Raw genomic sequence first — 6728 nt, forward strand, 5'->3', positions numbered from 1 at the left:
AATCAAAATTTAAAAAAAAAAGAAAGCTAAATAACTTTAAAAAAAAAAACTGAGGCGTACAACGGAGCAACAATATCTGTTCTCAATGTCTATTTCAAGATTCTCTTGGAGACAACCGTCCGGATTTTCCACTTCGGTTCTTTCGAGTTTAGTAATACTGATAATAAAAGAAAAAACATGATTTTCCCCCCTTTGGAAAATAAACATAAGACTAAACATGAGAAAACTCTAACTTATTGGAAGAAAATCGGAGAAACGTTGGTGTCAGTGCTTTGAGAGCTGGTTGACTGAGACGCACGAACTTTTTTTTTTAATTTTAATTTTTTTTTTTTTTTTTTTTTTTTAGGAAACTCTCTCGCAGTCCCCGCCCTCCACCTCACCTCCCCACTTTCCCAGCCACCCTCTTCTCCATTGCCTTTCCTCCCTCACAAGGTTTCAGGAATTTTCCGGGATGCAAATGAGTGTGGTTAGCCTTTTTGCGTTGTTTCAGCCGCCTCAGTGTCTGTCCCCTCCCCGCCCAGCCCAGCGCTGCGTCCCTAACCTACCGGTGCCCAGCTCCCTGGCCCTTTACGTAACTAGGGACGGCGAGGGTGGGCGGGGCGGGAGATCGCGGGGCTGCAGGCCTGACGAGCGGCACGGCTCCCACGGCTGAGGAAAATCTGGACCAATAAGTGATTAAGACTCATCATCAATTCTTTTCAGAAACGTTACTAGTTCTCAGCCTTGCCAGCAGCTGCATACAGAGAATCTTGCATTTATTATAATATTTGTGTCATCTACCAATTTTAAGAGCGATAGTGTACACACGTGCGCACGAGCGCACTCACACACACACACACAGACACTATGAATACTGTTGATTATTATGTAATTCCTTCGGAGGGGTATGTACTATTTCATTCTCTTCTGTTTTCCAAAGCTTTGCCCGCATGGTTTATGAGCTTCTTCAAAGAGGACTTGGGCTTCCTACACAATCTATAAGGTACTGAGAAAAAAAAAAAAAATCCGATCCCTTTTTCATCAAAGCCTGTGTGTCAGAATTCTGCAGGTGCACTTCTTTAAAGAAGCTCAAAGGGAATAATTTAGAAAGTGGCCAATATGATGGAAGCAGCTTTGAATCTACGTGCTAACATACCTCAACACCGGAATTCCAGCGGGGGTGGGGGTGGCAAAATGAATTTTAAGGGAAAAGGATAAGGGTTTTTGGAGCCCCATATATTCCAACGGTAGTGCCCTGCACGTAAAATGGATTTGATTTCCCTGGGCTCTTTGGTGATTGCTGTTTTAACGTGGGAAGGAGCTGCTTTTTGAATACAGCTGGGGAGAAGAGTGGCAGAGACTTCCTCTTTTCTGCAACAGTTGCTTTCTTACAAGATGCTTTATGATGAGGCATGTTCACCTCCTAGCTGTGCACTTGTTTTGGCATACGGTAGTAAAATAATGCACAGTGAACAGACATGTATTTCAGCTTTGACTTTTACTGTCTGGATACACTGGGACTACTCCCAAGTAGATAAAGTTTCATGCATTTAATATTTCTCACTTCTGGAGGCCCAGTTACATTCTTGGAACTCCACCTTACTATCGCCATGCAATAAGATCTGGAACCTTGTGTCCCCAGCTTCCCCAAAGCAGGGAGAAATCCCCCTGGACAAAGGTGGATGAGATAGGTCTCTAAATTTAGTGTATATTTGCATCTTTTGAAGCAAAGTAGAAAGGACTTTGACAACATTCTTCGACAAAGATCCAGATGTTTTTCTGTGGGATTTACATTAGAACCCACTCTACAGCACCCCCCCTCCCCGCCCCCACCATCTTGGTTGGCCTTGGAGTGAGGAGGGATGGCTGATGGTTTGGAAACCTGCGGGTATCTTTGTCCAGACCTTTTATCTTTTTCTTTCTTGTTTTTTAAGTCAGGTGAGGAGAGGAAGTTAGGGATGTGGTCTTAGGTCACCTGGAAGGCCTAAGCAGTGGTTGAGGTTACACCACGGCCCATGTAACAACCCCAACTCCTCTGATGGCTCCGAGTCTGCTAGGTCCAGCTGTAGACTGGTTGAGAGGAGTACAAAGGCCGAGAACCAGAGTTTAGGGCGCATGTAGGCATTCCATTTCTCCCTGACTCAGTAGCCTGCGCCTTGGTTTGAACGCCTGGCCGCTTGTATTAGCTAATTGTAATCTGATTGCACGAGGCAGGGAGAAACCACACTGAAAACCATCGTCTCCTTTCCTTGCAGGGCAACGCGCCCCACGCGTGTGACGTGCGAGAGACGCGATGGACGCGCCTTGCTCTTACTGTGCAGGTCCTGAGAGCGTGTGGGCCACTCGCGCCCAGTCGTGTTGAGGACATAGAATCAGCCGCTGGAGGGGCCGCCGGCCGCGCAGGCCCTTCCTGCTCTAGGTCTCACGCTAAGGGCTAAGGCGACCGAGAAAGCCCCATTCTCCAGTAGGTAAACGGGGTGGCATTTCCTCGGGCTGCAGGCGGGGCGGGCTCCCAAGAGCTGCGTAAACCCTTTGCTACCCGCGGCCACTGTGGGCTTCCGCTCTGGGAGGGAGAGTGGCCTAGAAATGTGCAAGCAATCGGAAACTCCCCTGCTCCCCATCCCCTGCCGCCTGGACTGAAACTCTCCCCGCCCTTGCGCTCCTAAACGGGGAGATGGATGGGAATTGTCGTAATTGGCTGTGCAGGTTCCCTTCGTGGCCCTACGCCCTCATTTGTGCGTTCCTTTCATGCCCCACCCAGCCACAGAGAGAATCCCTGGCGCGCCTCCGCCGCCCCCACTCCCTGCGCGCAGGAAGCACACTGCCCCCATCCCTCCCTCACGTCTCCTTTCTTGTAGTACCGCCGCCCCTTTGCTTTCGTTAGCCCGGCCCGCTACGTTTATCTGATAATTGAGTTATTCAAAGATTTGGTTTCCTTGGGCCTATAAATCAATAAACAGTAGGATTAACGCAAGAGTTTGCCTTTTAAGTCAAGGGAAACGTTTAAGACAAGTCCCTTTGAGCTTTGTTTTCAAACCAAACAGGTGAATTGCAACTCTTCCCCCCTACCCCCACCCCTTGCACTCTTTCTATATTTTATCCACTCTCCCAAGCCCGCTCCTAAACGCTTGGTCCCAAACCAAAATAGCTAAAGATAGCAAGCAGGAATCAGGACGTGGCCGCCGCTGCCCTCACACTCCGCGGTTCTAACCATCTCCAGACCGTGTTCTGCCCAGCGCTACCTCCCGCTCCACGTATTGTGGGCCTTGAGGCGGGAGGAAAGAGCTGTTCTGGGGGCGGATTCCGCTATCCAGAGGACCTTTACCTTCTCCCCCAGCCGGGAAAGTAACTTCTCTTCTTCCCTCCTGCCAAGTAGTTTGCATTTTCTTTCCTTCTTTCTGGTCTCCACATCCTCAACTTTCTCCACTCCCACAGAAAGAGCCGAAGAGGCACTCAAAGACCTAACTTTTTGTTTTCTTTGGCCAAGGAAACCACTTTATCTCCAGCAATTATATATCCTATGAAATAACGTTTGTCGAATGGAAAACCCAAAACCTTGAACTTATCTGCACACTGTTCCTCCGGTACAATGCGTTCCTAGTTAAGAGTGTTTATAGAGAATTTGTCATCACATCTGATATCCTGTACTTGTAATACATTATGTGGAAGGGAAATAACAACCTTAAACCATCTGATGTTGCCTCAAGAGCCCAAACAGCCTTCCCCCTCCTTTGCCGATGTGTATTAAATTATTGGAGTTTTTTTTTTTAAAGAAACACTAAAAGTCGTTTTGTTGTCTTTAAAAATAGAAAGAACCCGATTATTCTTCATATGCCAAAATGGACTCCCCTTTTGAGTTAGTCTCTAATTCATAAGCATTGTTTTTTGCCACACAATCGAGAAATATCAATCTATTGGCTCTTCATAAGAAGAGCTCTGGAGGGTATCCGTGTTCAGTTTGTATATATTTATTTATGCTTAATTTAACGGGAATGTGTAAATATGGCGAGCAAGTAGTTTGGGATTATTTATCTGTGAACCTATACCTCTGTGAATGGGTGGTTAAAAAAAAACCGCTTGACTCTAGGTAGAATCCTATCTGAATTTTTCTGTTCTTTATAGACAAGCTGTTATGGTAATGGGTAGAAATTGGTTTATTGTCCAGTGTTGATCTGATTTACATAAATAAAAAGATTGTTGTGTTTTTGTTGTGTTTTCATATTCAGTTTCTTAAATATGGATTCTGTTTAATTTTACAGATGGAAAAAAAATAGCAAGAAACTTTTTCCCCTTTTGTCTCCTCTTACAGAGGTACATACAGCATTTTCATTCCAAAAGAAGTACAATAAATTTTGCTTCTTAGAAAAATGAACACTTTTATTTTCATTAGGAGGTATTTTTGATTTTTTTAAGTTCCAAAATGACACTCTTCTCTCCAATTTCTAACCAGATTTGCAATAAAAGTTCATGTTAACTGCATCTTTTGGTGTATTTTGCCCTTTAAAAATCAGGGATTAAATTTACTTCTCAGGTAACTCAAGAACTCTGAGTCCAAGTCAAAGATGACACTACCTGCTAGCAGGGTTGCCTTCTGGTGTGGTGTTTCCAGAAAGATGATGCAGCAGGAGAGAAGTCTGTAGGCTCCTGCACCCATGAGCTGGGACCAAGATGGGTAACTGGCAAACTGCAGGACTGAACACTCATACACAAAAGAAGAAAAAGCTCCCTTGACCAAGAAGAGGAAAGAGGTGGACACGACTTGGGAATTTGTCTGTTACTTTAACCTCAGAGACTGCCTAGGGAAGCCAGCTTTTCTCCCTTGGGTTAATGGGCTGTAGCCGAGCCGTTATGTGCTGAGAGATCAAACATCAGCTCACTCTGTATTCTATCCTAAGGGTTGGGTGTCTTCCCTGAGGTCAGGAAGCAAAGTCATCCAAGATGTCATACAGTTTGATGAGTCACTGCTTCTCTGGGGGCCTCAAGGTCTTTATCTGTAAAACATAGACCTCCTAAGATCCTTAACTACCTCAGTCTTACTCTAAAAAACAAAAACAAAACAAAAACAAAGAAAACCCCGCAACAGCAACATGTATATACACTTAATGAGAATCAGAAATGTTAAATCTTGATGACCCTATACCAATTTTCTGTTTTTCATTTCAATCTTTTCTAGTTGAACTTTCCAATAGGGAAAGGTAGAAGGGACAGGCCAATAGAATCTGTTTTGTGTGAGGTTTTTTTCCCCCTTCTTGTCTTATTTTTTGATGAAAAAAGTACGGTATCACAGCTAGATCTATAAACAAAGGAACCAAAGAAAAGTTAAAAGGAAAAAAAAAAGAGAAGTAGAAGCAAGGAAGCAAAGAAAACCAAGGGAAGTGTGAATATGAGGGCATGCAATCCAGTTAGCCAGAATATGTGTGTGTGTGTGTGTATGTGAGCACATAAGCGTGTTTTAGTCTCTGGCTAGATTATTACAATGTTTCCTTTACATTTGGTTTGCAGAGTGTTGTTATTCCAAGGGACTGATGGGTTATTTCCATAACCTATGGCAAGTTATTATTATTATATTTTTTTTTTTTTTGCAGAAGGTTAGCACTAACCCTGCATAAGCATATTTGCAATAGATCACCTCACAGGTAAACTCCAGAGCACCCCTCCCCTTCTACATCATTTGACAAAGAGAGGGTCCCAGGTTTTACTTTTGTCAGATAAAACCCAATGTCCTGCAGGCCTCTAGCTTTGAGGAAAAAACTGGAAGAAAGACCTAGAAGGAAGAATTCGAAAGGGAAGGGGGCTGGAGACAGCTTCTCACAGCTCCAGTTGGGCCTGGAGCTGCTTCTCACAGCTCCTTAGTCCCTTTGTTACTGTTTTATGAGTCTTGGAGGGAATAAGGAAAGAACTACAGCTAGAATCTCCAGGTCTTTGACCTGCCCAGCGAGAGAGCCTTGAGTATCTCGGTATCGCTATCCCTGCCTGCCATTGAGACTGGCAGCCCAGGTGCGTCTCTAACTCTACCCCGGAAACCCACCATCGGCAGGTATTAGCGGACTAAGAGCCTGATTAAAAGTAGTGCTAGGAGGATACTTTTTTTTTTTTTTTTAATGAGGCCACATCAGTTTTCTTTATTTGCAATTAACAGCTCCGTGGGTTCCCTCCCCAGGGATCCCGGGCGCCAGAACCAGGAACCACCAGAGGCTGGCTGACCCGGAGGGACACGTCCCTTCCTGAGGGCGCTTACAGCTCCCTGGCAAGAGTTGCTTTCCACGCTTGGACTTGGGAAGGCGGTTGTCTGTCATGTTGAAGCCTCAGAAATTAAACGTGCAGCTCACAAGTCCATTAATTTTAGCTTCCCATTAATCTATTTATAAGTGAGCCAGTGCTAGCTCTATAAATATAGTCCTATAAAATTGAACTCCTTGCCATAAATCTTCCAAGCTGTTTATTCACGTATATTCCCCAGTCCTCCAACGATCCTCGTGTAAACTTAGGGAAGACCCACGCAGCCCCGACCCCGAGATGGGGCTTGCGTGCTTCCCCTCCTCCCCACTGGATCGTGGACTCCTAGGAAAGGAAGAAACTGCGTGCCGGTGGGGGTGGCATAGAAAAGGAGGACGAAAACTCATCTTTCCTTCTTTACTTTGCTTCCTTGTTTGTATCCCAAACTCTCATTATTTCCCATCACAAGCTCTGCGTTGATTTATACGGTCATAAACAGCATTCTTGCGTCTGTATCTCCTCTCATAGCTCGG

Source organism: Lepus europaeus, chromosome 3, assembly GCF_033115175.1.
Source record: "Lepus europaeus isolate LE1 chromosome 3, mLepTim1.pri, whole genome shotgun sequence".
Classification (NCBI taxonomy): Eukaryota; Metazoa; Chordata; class Mammalia; order Lagomorpha; family Leporidae; genus Lepus; species Lepus europaeus.